Source organism: Bos taurus, chromosome X (genome assembly GCF_002263795.3).
Source record: "Bos taurus isolate L1 Dominette 01449 registration number 42190680 breed Hereford chromosome X, ARS-UCD2.0, whole genome shotgun sequence".
Taxonomy (NCBI): Eukaryota; Metazoa; Chordata; class Mammalia; order Artiodactyla; family Bovidae; genus Bos; species Bos taurus.
This window is the reverse complement of record NC_037357.1, coordinates 31,100,579-31,116,021: the sequence shown is the minus strand read 5'-3', so window position 1 is coordinate 31,116,021 and position 15,443 is coordinate 31,100,579.

The window sequence follows — 15,443 nt, the reverse complement described above, 5'->3', positions numbered from 1 at the left end:
GCCAGTTCTGACTCTGATTCTGTCACTGGCTCTGCGTGTGACTCTAGCAAGTCTCTTCTCTGAGGCTCGTTTTGTAAAAGACAGAGACTTGACAGAGCCGCCATCTGGCTCCTGCACCTCCAGCTTTCTGCTTTCTATTTGAACATGCTTCTCTAATATTATCTCGTATTCTCAAAATCATCTTAATAATTTCTCTTTACTTTTTTTTTTTTCCGGAGGAAACTGAGGCTCTGAGACTGGGTAATTTGCCCAGGATCTGACATTTCTCCTAAAGGGGGAACAGAGATTAGAACGAAGCATCTGGGAAGCCCATTTAGGGAGGGCTGAACTCAGTGGAAGGTGCTACAGCTCCAAGAGGTGGAGGACTTGAGAATCTTAGCTTGAAGGAGCCCCGAGTTCCGTCTCTCTCCTATTCTTTGTACGGGAAAAAGCACATCACCCACATACACAGACAAGACACTAAGATTCTGCAACTCTGGCATCCGATGATACTTTGCTTTGTTTATTTATTTTCCATAGGGCCAAGTTCTTAACAGAACTAGTTAACTGACTGCAGATCAACCAATGGGCAGCCAAGGGAAGACTGCATTTCAAATCGCCTTTTCAGTTTGGCTACTTGTAAACTCGTCTAGTCAAAGACTCCAGGGCAAAAGAGCTATTGGTAAAAATGGTGCCAGAGATTTTCAGATTCTGTCTGTGCCTTCTTTACTTGTGGAGTTCCAGTCTTCAGCTGGAGACTGTGAGCCCTTGAGGCAACAGAGACTTCCTTGCTCAGATCCACAGCTCCCAACCTTAATTCCCTTAGTAAATGATCCTCCAATTGGATTTGATTGCTAATAATGATTGTCGCCTGGGCTAATGCTTGATCTGCTTGAAAATCTTTAGAGGAAAACCAGAACATCTACAATTAACATTTAAATCGTGATTATGGTCACTTTGTATCTGATTCACTTTTCTCGCCAGATTATATTGATTGGAGGAAGACAGAAAAAAATTATGTGCTAGATAAATAAATTTTCAAGAGAACTAAAGCTGCTCCTTTAAGAGTTCCAGACCCCCATCACCCCACTGGTGCACTTTCTTCCCAATCAGCGGGAGGACCAAGCAGAAGCAGAAGGAACCAGCGAGAGGCAGCACTCGGAACAGAAGTGCCTGCGGGAAGGAGAGAAGAGACAAGTGGTGCCGGCTGCCATTTCAAAAAAGGGGCTGGGGCTTTTCCTTCCAGAGATCAAAACCAAGAGGGGAGGCTGCTCTGGGTGGAAGGAGTTCCCACTCCCAGCCACCCTCCTGCAACAGGGAGGAAGCTGGGAGAGGCAGCTCTGAAGGGACCAGGCTATCTCTAAGGCCAGCCATCCAGCCCAAGCCCAGCTCACCGTCTGAACATCTGCTCCTGGGCAGAGGACAACCTTCACCTTCTCTCTTCCTCCTCCTCTTCTTGCCCATTCTCAACTCTAATGGAGCCAGGAGCCTTAGAACTGGGCTCTTCAGTGAACCTTCAGACAGCCATCCAAGCCCTGTATCCTCCAGCATACTGGCAGGAGGGAAGGAAAAGCAAGTTGCAGGGAGAGCAAAATCAACAGGAAGTAAAAAGGCGATCTGGAATCAGAGCTCACTGCTGCTGTCACTCTGGCAGCTCTGCCATCTAGTTCCCACAGGTCAGGTTGCTGCCCTCTCATTCCACTCTCTGGGGCATCTTAGCAAAGGTGGAAGGTTCCTGTGGCTCAGGCTTCTGTCCTGGCTTTGCCTGGAAAAGCCCCTCTCCGATCTCACAACACAACTCTCAGCTCAACCCAGTATTTCTGCAGTTGTAACCTCTCCCCTTTGACCCTGCTCTCTGTAGGCTTCTCCCACGCTCTCTCTTAGGGCCCCCTCCTTACCTCACCAATCTCCTCATCAGAGACCTCCTGGAGGACCACTGGGTCAAGAGCAAACCATTGTTTCAGAGAGGACAGAATCAAAAGTAAGACTCCATGGCCCAATCTCTTGAGGTAAAACCAGAAATCATTCTAAGAGGCTTGATTGTATGCAAATGATGATTCTCAGACTTTCTGAACTGGGATTTTGGACTTGAATTACTTCAAAGGAGTTTAATTTGGAGTCTCCAGGTACTGATCTTCATTTCAAAGAACTGGAACTCCTCCATTCTTATAGTTGGAATAAAGGCACTGTCATTCTGAATCTGGTAGATAGTGTCTACAAATTAAGATTAATTTAAGAAAATTTCACTGTGAATGTCAGCTCCACGAAATGAACAAACTGACAGCATATGATTCATGTGTCATCCTATCATACCTGTGATTTCAACTTAAAATATTAAGTATTTGTTTCTGACCTGGTGTGCAGTCAGGCTGAGTTACTTTCTAGGAGAAAATTATGATCAAGGTTACAGCTCATCTGAGGAAGATTGAAAAATTCCATGGGCTCCTTTGGGAAGTATCAACTCCCATTACTGGGGATCTCCCTCTGGTAGTGCAGCATGGTACTGCTGTGAGTTTCAGTGGACCAATTAGACTGTGAACATGGGGCAGTTTCCACACATGATCCACAGTATCTAGAACAATCCTTTACGGAAGGAGCATCTTCTTTTCTAACTTCAGAGAATGTCTGTTCTTACTTGTTTCATGTCAGTACTTCCAGAACCTGTAAGTTTTATTAGGTCCCATTTGTTTATTTTTTCCTTTTATTTCTATTGCCTTGGGAGACTGACCTAAGAAAACACTGGTACGATCTATATCAGAGAATGGTTTGCTTATATCATCTTCTAGGAGCTTTATGGTGTCACATCTTAAATTTAAGTCTTTAAGCCATTTGGAGTTTATTCTGTGTATGGTGTGAGGGAGAAAGACCATATAATTTTATGTCAGTCACTTCTTAACTAGGTTTACAGTACTTGAAGATGATGCTATTCAGATTTTATATGCTGTATTGCTATGATTCCTTGTACATATTGAGCATAACAATAAACAGAGATAACATGGATTGAGTCTTTTTACATATCAGACAGAGTGCTCAGCATTTTACAGACATTATCTCATTTACACCTCACCATAATTCTCTCAGGTAGTCACTAGTATCACACCTATTTTGCAACAGGAAACTGAGGCTCTAAGTGGCTCAGCACTTGCCCAGAGTGACAGCTCACAAGTGCTGTAGCTGGGTGCTGGCCCCAAGTTTATTCCCTACCTAAGTACCTGTATTTATCCAAGCTTTCCCCAGTGTCTCCATTCTGTCCGAATGAAGGGTTTCATATCACTATACCCCAGGGAAAGTAAGCAAGGAAAGAACCATCATCTCTATTTGACAGTTGAGGAAACAAGTGAAGTGACGTTGCCAGGATCACAAGTTGGTAGAGCTGCTGAGGCGGGGGGCGGGCAGCTGTCATCTAGGCACAAGTTCAGTGCTCATTCTGTGAACCACGTTATTGTTTATAATCCCAAGGCCACTCTAGTGAACACTCTGGAAGTCTGGGACTGCAGTGGCATCAGTTTACTGTTGGATTAAAAAAAAAAAAAAACTATCATGGTGCAATTTCCCTGATCTCAACTGTGGCTGAATTGGGGGAAGGCAGTTGGCTGACCCGTGCCCTCATATTAAAGTCAGTCAGATAGGCAACAGGAAGCAAGAAGATGGTGGAGTAATTCTTGCTTCATCATTTAAGGAGACTCAGATGGGCTTTTTTTCCTGGAGATTAGAAATCTAGAGCTAAGATACCTCTTCAGTCTACTGTGCGGGAGGGCATGGTAGTGGGCTGCTGGTGGTGATGGGGAATTCTTCTGGGCAAGACTGTGTAGCTGGGGAACTGCAAATCTGTGGCTCTCTCCTAACTTCTCGAAGGCTCCACTCCCTTGTCTATAAATTCAGGGCATTGGGAACGACTCCAGCTCTGACATTCTATGCCTCTTTGATTTGAAGTCCCTTTACTCAACCTTCCGTCCATGACCAAAGCAGACTGCTCATTTATAGTGATGAGGGAGGTAAAGTGAAGACTCACCTCCATTACCCAGATCCATCATCTCCATTCCTGATCCGGTGATTGAGACATCTGCTTCCTGCAGCTCAGAGCCCTGTCCCCAGGCTGCCCTTATAAACCCATTCTGCACTGTGGCTGCCAAGAGTCTCTTCCCAGAGCCCCCTCTGCAGGGTTGAAGGGCTGGATTCCAGAGGAAAGTCAAGCATTCTCCCAGCAGCCAGAGAGGGAACCTAATGTATACAAAAGTGCTTTGTAAATGGTAAAAAGCCCCATATAAGTGCACGCTCTCACCATCCCTAGGGTTGCTATCTCAGAGCTTTCTCTGTCAGCTGAGGTCAGCAGTGTTGAGTGTGCTGGCTGTACTTGTAAGGTTTTCCTTTCTTTTTAGATTTTTATTTCTGTTTGTTTGTCTGGCAAATGGGGACACATGCCATGGGTCCCAGAGCCTGGTTAATAAGTTGTAAGTTTTGATGCTGTCAAAACAGTATTAAGAAGTTTAAGCTTCTTTTTATGCACCAATCATTTTTTGGAGGCAGTTCAGGCCACTGATCTTCACAGTGAAACTTTTAAAAGTGATTTTGTTTAAGACTTCCCATATCTTAGTATCACATGAACCTGGATTTTCTATTAAGTTGCTAACAACCAAATCATCACTAATGACATTAGAAGAAACGAAAAGATCACTTAAAGTCAACTTTTAGCTGCTTCTGTCTATTTTCAGAAAGTAGAATGCACTGATAAGGCCCTCCAGCTTTGAATTATTCTTTTTTCAGCCTTTGTGAGGTATAGTTGACAAAATTTGTACATATTTAAGGTGTACAAGGGGCTTCACTGGTAGCTCAGATGGTAAAGAATCTGTCTACAATGCAGGAGACCCAAGTTCAATCCCTGAGTCAGGAAGATCCCCTGGAGAAGGGAATGGCTACACACTCCCATATTCTTGCCTGGAGAATCCCATGGGAAGAGAAGCCTGGTAGGCTATAGTCTATGTGTTGCAAAGAATCTGACATGACTGAGCAACTAAGCATGCAAAGTGTACAAAGTGATGGTTTGATATGTATATATATCATGAAATGATAACCACAATCAAGCTACTTAGCACAGCCATCACCTCCCACAGTTGCCATTGTGTGTGTGTGTGTATATGATGAGAACACTTAAGATCCACTTTCTTAGCAAATTTCACGTATACAATACAACATTATTAACTATGGATACCATTAGATCTGTATATTAGATCTCTGTACATTCCTTCTACATTAGATCCCCAGAACGTATTCATCTTATAACTGAAAGTTTCAGAGATGGACATATAGTACAATTTTTCCCTGGAAGAAGGGAGAGCAGAAGCTTCAGCCTAGGGAACTCTTGCCTAATCACATGACCTCCTGGGAACTGCTGCTCCAAAGAGGCCATGCTGATCCCACTCCTTTTCATATACCCAGACAACACGATAATTCAAAAGGATATACGTACCTCAATATTCATAGAAGCACTATGTACAATAGCCAGAACATGGAAGCAACCTAAATGTCCATTGATGGATGAATGGATAAAGAAGATGTGGTATATGTCTACATTGGGATATTACTCAGCCATAAAACAATGAAATCATGCCATTTGCAGCAATGTCGATGGACCTAAGTAAGTCAGAAGAGAAAGACAAACACCATATAATATTGCTGGTGTGTGGGATCTTTAAAAAAGGCTACAAATAAACTTATCCACAAAACAGAGATAGAGTTACAGACGTGGATACTGAGGGATAAGGTAGGTGGGGGTGATAAATTGGGAGATTGGGACTGACATGCACACACTGCTATATATAAATAGATAACTAATAATGACCTATTGTACAGCACAAGGAGCTCTACTCAATGCTCTGTAATGGCCTATATGGGAAAAGAATCTAAAAAACTATATATATATATATATATATATATATATATATATATGCATAACTGAATCTTTTTGCTGTACATCAGAAACTAAAACAATATTGTAAATCAACTCTATTCCAATAAAATTTAAGAGAAAACAAACAAATGAGAAAACACAAAGAGGCCATGGTGCCTTTCCACTCAGTGGTTCTTTCACAGCAACTGAAGCAGATCATGGAGAAGAGACCCAGGTTGGCCTGGACCATTGCAGATGCGTGGTCGAGAAGGCTTTCCACCACTCACCCAATGGCCCCACTTGGGCCCTTTTTCCCTTAACTTCCAACCACTTCAATGAATCAGGTGCCTCTGGATCCACTGCCAATGACAACAGGATCTACTGTGAAGCCTCAAGTGCATCTACCTGGGGGTCCACTTTGCTTTGCTCTAAGGGATCTAATTAAAGGATGTCTTCCAATCCCCATAGTATCTTCACAAACTTCTGAGGCACTACAGCCAAAAGTGGGACCACACTCCTAACCAAGCTACACTCCAAGGTGTCCCATTTCAGCCTCAGTAGTATTTTCCTCATGTCAACTCTCCACACTTTGTGATTTATTAGATCATGACATTTTCAAAGTTAAATTTAAATTTATCAGCAGGATGGTGCCTCCAACATCACCTTTTTAATTTCAACCAGAGCTTAGTTTTATATACCATGGAATCATAGGCTATCAGCATGACCAGGAAACTTATTGACTATCTCTAGACCAACAAAAGCCCAGATTGCTCACCAAGATCATGCAGCTAGTTACATCAGAGTCAGAACTATAACCAGATCTCCTAAGTCTCAGTTGAATATCTGTCATGCAATCCTGAAATTTTAAAACATTGCAACTGGCACTATTCTTAATTACATCATAAAATAATTGTTATTTGACCTATTAATTAAGGAAAATCTTGACCTTTGGAAAATACTCAAATTTCTACATAAGTGTCTGTAAGATAATTATTGATGTTTTGTTTTGGTTTGGGGTGGGGTATTTTTTGAAGGTCGATACTCTCTCTAGTCAATAATCATCAACAAGTGTTCATTAAGTTCTTAAAGTTCCCAAGTACCGCAGACACTGCCCCATAGCACTGCTCGAAACAAGAAAATGGTAAGCTCTACTTAGAAAAGACATCCAATTCCCTTTATTTAAAGCAGGTCTTCCTGGAATTAATTATACTGGCTCTATTGAGTGTAAGGTGCCAAAGTATCAATCGTTCTCAATTAAGAAGAAAACCAAAAGCAAAGCCACAGTCTCTGGAGAGGGAAATGTTCTGGCTAGACTTCCGTTTTCCATCAATCTCGTCAATAATGTGTTTTCTCCAACATGGTACCTTTTACAGAGTATATGTGGGTGATAAAAATCTTGCCAATGTAGGACCCATACACAGGCTGCTTTCTGTTTCCCCAAATCCATCCTTTCCTTTCTATCAGGATAGAATTTTTCCTTCTCCATTTTGCTTTACCTCATTATATTTGGGCAAGTGTTTCGTCAAGACCAACTGGCAGTAATATTCTATCTCTGAGACAGGCAAAACATTTGCTTGCTTTTCTTCTCTACTTCAAGTGTATCAGAGACAAAGGTGATATATGTGAAGAAAATCTTTTCCTTTTTATTTTTACTCCTGTAATCTCATATTCAAGAGCTAGTGAAGGATGCACAGATACAGTTTGGCTCAGAGTATCTGCCTCCAATCTAAAGCAATTATTAGCGTGTAGATTTTTTTTTTTACAGATTCATCAACCTATATTAATAGGCTTCCAAGTAGCCGATTAGAATCTATGCATAGCACTCACCAAAATGTAATTTCTAGAAGTTCACTGGTAAGATGATGATAGAAACTTTCTCTAAGAATTGTGCTTATCATTAACATTTTTTAAAGTTAAAGAGGCATCAGGATGGTTTATAGTGACAAGAAGTTCCCAGTCTCTAGGAAGCTTGAAGATAACCATAAAACAAGGAGCAAACTTCTCATGGTGAGTCCATTAGTCAAAAGACCTGGTGGAATATAAAACCTAGGGCTTTCTATAAAATAGGAGATAATATATATAAAACCTTCCAAAGTTTTTTGAGTTTTCAGGTGCTAAAGAGTGTGCCTCCTAGCAAAACAAAAACTACATAGGTAGCATTCCCTTGCCTTAGGAACAATATAAATATGTCCTAAATAAACTTTGATGTATCAACATGTCAATATCAATATTGACATATGATATACAAAATTTTAGAAATTGCTGACAACCTCACAGAAATGTTTAACTAAAAAATATCCTTATTATAGGACCTCTGTCTCCTGGGTCAAATCCAGTGCTCATTCCTCTCCTTCACATGCTTGTCCAGAAAACTCTCCTGTAATTGACATCCTCTGGAAGAGTGCTGAGTGACTCCTCCATAAGAGGCTACAGCCACAAGAAGAAATATTAATACCATTCATTCATTATAGTCTGTTTACAAAATATTTGTAGTAATCCAAAAGAAAAGTTTTATTTTGTTTTACTGAAGGTAAAATGTATATTACACAAGTATATAAGCATTATGTTTCTGAACTACACAAAAAACAGATACATAGGTAGAAGACAAAAATCAAATATACCAAAAAGTGAACAGTAGTCTCTGTCAGGAGGTGAGAAAGTGACATTTTGGTGATCTTTTTTCCTCCACATTTCTGTGTTTTCCAAAGTTTTTATAATTCTCCTGTATTACCTTTTAAACTTAAAAAAAAAAAAAAAACTTACAATAAGCTTTAATATGAAAATTTTAATTATGCTCTAAAATTCAATTCAGTAGGGCCTCCTCAGAATCCCCCAGGGTCAATTTCTAATTTTTGGATATCAAGAATCTGCCTCCTTTTCTCTAAGAGATGGATATTAGGAGATTTCAGAAAGACTCCATCAAAGGAAGTTGAAAGAGGTGGGGGAAACCAGGAACAACGTCTTTGTTGCTCTTGATGCAAACTTTTTAGAGTTCCATATATTCATGTGCATGCATGCTAAGTCGCTTCAGTCGTGCCTCTTTGTGACCCTACGGATCGTAGCCCACCAGGCTTCTCTGTCCACGGGATTCCCCAGGACATACTGGCATGGGTTGCCGTGCCCTCCTCCAAAGGATCTTTCCAAGCAGGAATCAAACCCACGTCTCTTACCTCTACCTACATTGGCAGGCAGGTTCTTCACCACTTGTGCCACCTGGAAAGCCCCCATATATTCATATTAACGTCAAAAACTCAGCAAAAATTCCTAAAAGAACCACAGAGCAACTCAAGTCTGCAAACAGAAATTATCAAAGTGCAGGAATTCCAGTCTGCCTGTCACACCAAAGGCTTAAGACTGTCCATTACCCCAGGTTATCTCTGTATTTCCTGAGAGGGTAGGTTCAGTTTTCTTTTTAACTTAGTAGGTTTTTTGTTTGTTTGTTTGTTTTTCCCATCAGGATGATAGCTTCAGAAGGGGAGTATTGTTGTCTCTCTTTTTGGTTTTTTACTTTTTATTTTCAAATGACTTTAGACATACAAAACAATTGTAAAAACATTATGGAAAGCTGCTGTATACCCTTCATTCAACCAACTTCCCATAATGTCAACATCTTATAAATGATCAAAAACAAGAAATTAAAATTGGTACAATACTAGTAACTAAACTACAGAAATTATCCTGGTGTCACTACTTTTCTCTCAATGTCAAATTTTTTCTGTTCAAAAATCCAATCTGAGATCCCACTTTGCATTTAGACATCCTGTGACCTTAATCTCCAATCTATGATGGTTCCTCACTCTTTCCTAGATTTTTGTGACCTTGGCTGTCTTAAAGAGTACTGATGACTTATTTGGAGAATGTCCTTCAATTTGGCTTCATATTATATTTTCTCATGTTTAGACTGAGGTCATGCATTGCTGCCAAGAATATTACACGAGTAATACTGTACCTTTCTTAGTTCATGATACTGACTGTCTGATTATCACTATGATCACGTATTTAAAATATCCGCTGGGTTTCCCACCAATTCTGAAGTAATGATTTTCCCTTTGTAATTAATAAATATCTGAAGGAAGATACTTTCAGACTATGGAAATCATGTTTCTCCTCAAATCTTTGCTCACTAATTTTAACATCTAGCAGTGGATTTTGCTGCAACACTTATTACTGTGATGTTATCATGGAAATTTTTATTTCCCTCTTTGCTTCTACAGTTATTTTAAAATTGTTTTGCCACACCAGCTTACAGGATCTTAGTTCCCCGACTGGGGATTTAACGTGGGGTCCTCGGTGATGAAAGCACTGAGTCCTAAACACTGGACAGCCAGGGAATTGATGCTTCTACATTTATGATTTGGCATCATTCTCTAAGGAAAAGCTGCTCCCCATATATGGAATTATTTAGACTCACAGACACGTATTTTATGAGTTATAATCTAACACTGTCATAATTTCTTTGGTTTCTCTCTCACATTGTTTCACCTTTGGCCATGGAGAGCTCTTCCATTTTTGGAATCTATTTTCCTTCTTATGTGCATCATTATTTTTCATTATCACAAGATGTTCCAGGCTTGTCTTGTATTTTCTTTGCTCCAGCTCTGGAATCAACCATTTCTTTCAGGATCCCTGACTTATTTTATGGGAGCAAGGTATTTAGAGACCAAGAGACCACGGTACAATATCTCTTTCATCGCTACTGGGGTATCACTGCACCTTGATCCTCTCTGTAGACAGAGCTAGGAAGCGTGTGTGTGTATGTGTGTGAATTTTCTCTTTTTGTCTGTTTTCCCATTATTATATTGGGTTCTTGCATAGTTTGTTCCTCAGTTTTTAAGAGTTATTTACATAATGGCAGAAGCCTTTTTGCCCATGGTATACATTGCAAATATTTTTCTCTAAGTTTATCATTTGTCTTTGATTTTGTATATACTGTTCTTTGCCATGGATTTTTTATTGTATGTAGTCAAGCTAATTGAACTTTTATTTTATTGGTTCTGAATTTTGAGTCACATTTAGAAAGGCTTCCATACCCCAAGGTTAAAGAGGTGTTCATCTAGTATTTGTCCAGTACTCACATGGTTTCATTTTAATCCCTATCCATTTGGAGTCTGTTCACATTTTTTACGTGAGATGAGTATATAATTCATCTTTTTTAAAATGACTTCCCAGTTTTCCCAGAAATACTTATGAAAAAGCTCTAATACTTTGACAGCTGATGTGAAGAGCTGACTTATTGGAAAAGACCCCGATGTTGGGAAAGATTGAAGACAGAAGGAGAAGGGGGCGACAGAGGATGAGATGGTTGGATGGCATAACCAACTTGATGGACATGAGTTTGAGCAAGCTCCGGAAGTTGGTGACGGACAGGGAAGCCTGGCGTGTTTGCAGTCCATGGGATCTCAAAGAGTAGGACATGACTAAGCGACTGAACTGAACTGAACTGAATCTGATTTAGGTATCTATGCTATACTCACTTCATAAAAGGAATTACAAAGATTTTCTTCCTTTTCAGCCTCAGGGATAATTTACAGTGCATTGGAACAAAAAGATATTTGAAGATTTGGTAGAATTCCCCAGTAAAACTGTCTGAGCCTGGTATTTGGTTTTTTTGGGGGGTTGGGGGCAGGTGGTCGTAAATCCTTAAAATTTCTTTCTTCTATTTAAGATTTAAGCTTTCTAAATCCAAAACTTCACTTTCAGTAACCTGAATTTTCATAAGAAATCATCCATTTTACTTAGTTTTTCAAGTATATTTACATAGGTTTAAAAAGTAATATCTCAGGCTGTATTTAGATTTCTTCCATCTTGTCATTACTTGTTTTGTACAATTTTAATTTCTCCTTTTTTCCTTTAGTTATTGACTTAATTTTGACATTTTTAAAGGAAAAATCTTCAATGATTTTGGTTTATTAATTCTACTCTTTTTCTGTTCTATGCCTCATAAATTTGTTTTTAACTTTATTATTTTCTTCCTTGTTTGTTCAATTTTTTGGTTTGCGTCTAGTATTTTTCTAGTTTTTTTAAGGCAAGCAATTAATTTTTTCATTTTTATTGATTAAAGTGTATAGTACAATGAATTATTCTCTGATCACTGTTTTGAATCAATTCCATAGATTCTGACATGTAGCACATTCAATGTAGTTATTGTATTATTTTAATTCTGTAATGTAAGCTTAAATATTGAGTGTCTATTTCACTCAAGAGCTGAGATAGTTTTAATAGCTGTTCAATTTAAGATTGAAAAGCATTTCCTGTCTTTTGTGTTTTTTTTTTAACAATGTCTACAGGATTTTCCTGGTGGTCCAGTGTTTAAGACTTTGTGCTTCCATTGCAGGGGGCATGAGTTCAAAACCTGGTTGGGGAATTAAGATCCCTCACACTGTGTGGTGCGGCCACAAGTCTATTTTAATTAAACTATGATTAGAGAGTGTTGCATGTAATATTTTTATTTTATAGAAGCTACTGATATTTTCTCTACTTTCTAGCATTGATCAATATAATGCCTCTGCCATGGTTTATTGAGAGAATGTGTATTTGCTGTTATAATGGAATTCACTATAAAATCCACCCAATTGATTATGTTATTTAGATCTTCTTTCTACCTACTTAATTTTGTTCCACCTCATCTTTTTTTGTACTGGGAGGGTTTATTCATCTCTCCATTATTAGTGTCATCTCCTGTAGTTTTTGCTTCATGAAGGTGGTTGATGTCTTACTTTGTGCATAAATATTCATAACTGATATATCTATTGTGAATTATGACATTGCACTAATATGTATTCTTTTGCCTATAAAAAACCCACTTTAAATATAAATAAATGAATAGACTAAAATTAAAATAAGTAGAAAAATATAACATGAAACTACCAACTAAAAGGAAGCTATATTAACTTCAAAGAAAAAGCAGACTACAGAACATTATCAGGGATAAAAGGTGACATTATATAACAATAAAAAATCAACTCTTTAAGAAGACAGAACAATCTTAAATGTTTATACACCAAAAACAGAACTTCAAAATACATGATGCAAACACACTGATCAATCTGAAAGGATAAGTAGACAAATCCATACTTAGAGTTGGAGACTTCAATATTCCTCTCTTAGTAATTGATAAAACAAGTAGGCAGACAATCAGAAAGCATCGAACTAGCCTGAACAACACTATCAACCAACTCTACCTAACTGATATTAATAGAATGCTCCACCTAGCAACAACACAATATACTTTCTTTCTAAGTGCACATGGACTATTCATGATGACGGACTATATTCTGAGCCAAAAGACAAAACTAATTCAGTCAAAAGAATAGAAATAATAAAGGCATGTTCTTAGACTGTAACAGTTTTTATATAGAAGTCAAATAACAAAAATACCTAGAAAATACACAGTATTTGGAAATAATATACTTCTAAATATCCCACAGGTCAATGAGGTATTCTCAGAGGAAAATAAAAAGGTATTTGGAACTGAATACAAGTAAGAAGACAGCATATCAAAATCTGTGGGACACAGTTAATGCAGTGGCAGAGGAAAATTTTTTGCAGTAAACATATAAACTGGAAAAAAAGATCTAAAATTGGTAACTTGAGATTTCACCTTAAATAACTAGATAAAGAAGACCAAATAAAACCCAAAGCAAAGAAAGTAAATAATAAATGTTAGAACAGAGATCAATTATATTGAAAACAGAAACAGAATAAAGAAAAACCAATGAAACCAAAAGATGGTTCTCTGAAAAGAGTAATAAAATTGATAAAACTCTGGCCAAGAAAAAACTAACAAGAATAAAGTCATCTACTACTTTACATTTAATGCTTTGTGGTCTGAAATCATCTTTGTCTGGTATCAGTATGACTATCTTTTTTAAATTTGGGGGCCAAGCACCACAGCCTATGGGAACCTAGTTCCCCAACTAGTGATAAAACTGGAGCCCCCATCTTGGAAGGGCAAAGTCTTTAACCACTGGACCACCAAGGAAGTCCTAACTATCTCCTTTGATTGCCATTTGTCTGCTATTTTTTTATCCATCTATTTATTTTTAGCCTTTCCAAGTCAGGTTGTTTAAGGTCCAGCTTTATATACGGCTTGTAGTAGTATCTTCTGTTGTGAGCCAATGAAAGTAAAGTGAAAGTCGCTCAGTCATGTCCAACTCTCTGTGACCCCATGGACTATACAGTCCATGGAATTCTCTAGGCCAGAATATTGGAGTGGGTAGCTTTTCCTTCTCCAGGGGATCTTCCCAACCCAGAGATCGAACCCAGGTCTCCCACAGTGCGGGCGGATTCGTTACCAACTGAGCTATCAGGGAAACCCAGCCAATTAAAGTGTTAATTAAAAATTAACTGGGGAATTCCCTGGTAATCCAGTGGTTAGAACTAAGCACTTTCACTGCTGGGGCCCAGGTTCAATCCTTGATGGGGAAGTAAGATTCCACATGACATGTGGCTGGGACAAAAAAAAAAGAATTAATTGAGTTACTTGTTTTCATTTACTGATATTATTAATTTTTTCTCAAATCTGCTTTGATATTGTATCATTAATTTTGCTATATTTCTGTCTTTCTCTATAAGATATAAATTCTTTTAAAATAATTTTCTTCTATTGTGTACCACTAGATCATCGAAAAAGCAAGAGAGTTCCAGAAAAACATTTATTTCTGCTTTATTGACTATGACAAAGCCTTTGACTATGTGGATCACAATAAACTGTGGAAAATTCTGAAAGAGATGGGAATACCAGACCACCTGATCTGCCTCTTGAGAAACCTATATGCAGATCAGGAAGCAACAGTTAGAACTGGATATGGAACAACAGACTGGTTCCAAATAGGAAAAGGAGTACATCAAGGCTATATATTGTCACCCTGCTTATTTAACTTATATGCCGAGTACATCATGAGAAATGCTGGGCTGGAAGAAGCACAAGCTGGAATCAAGATTGCCGGGAGAAATATCAATAACCTCAGATATGCAGATGACACCACCCTTATAGCAGAAAGTGAAGAAGAACTAAAGAGCCTCTTGATGAAGTGAAAGAGGACAGTGAAAAAGTTGGCTTAAAGCTCAACATTCAGAAAACTAAGGTCATGGCATCTGGTCCCATCACTTCATGGGAAGTAGATGGGGAAACAATGGAAACAGTGTCAGACTTTTATTTTGGGGCTCCAAAATCACTGCAGATGGTGGTTGTAGCCATGAAATTAAGATGCTTACTCCTTGGAAGGAAAGTTATGACTATATAGCATATTAAAAAGCAGAGATATTACTTTGCCAACAAATGTCCGTCTAGTCAAGGCTATGGTTTTTCCAGTGGTCACGTATGGATGTGAGAGTTGGACTGTGAAGAAAGCTGCTACTGCTGCTACTGCTAAGTCGCTTCAGTCGTGTCCGACTCTGTGCGACCCCATAGATGGCAGCCCACCAGGCTCCCCTGTCCCTGGAATTCTCAAGGCAAGAACACTGGAGTGGGTGAAGAAAGCTGAGCATGAAGAATTGATGCTTTTGAACTGTGGTGTTGGAGAAGACTCTTGAGAGTCCCATGGACTGCAAGGAGATCCAACCAGTCCATCCTAAA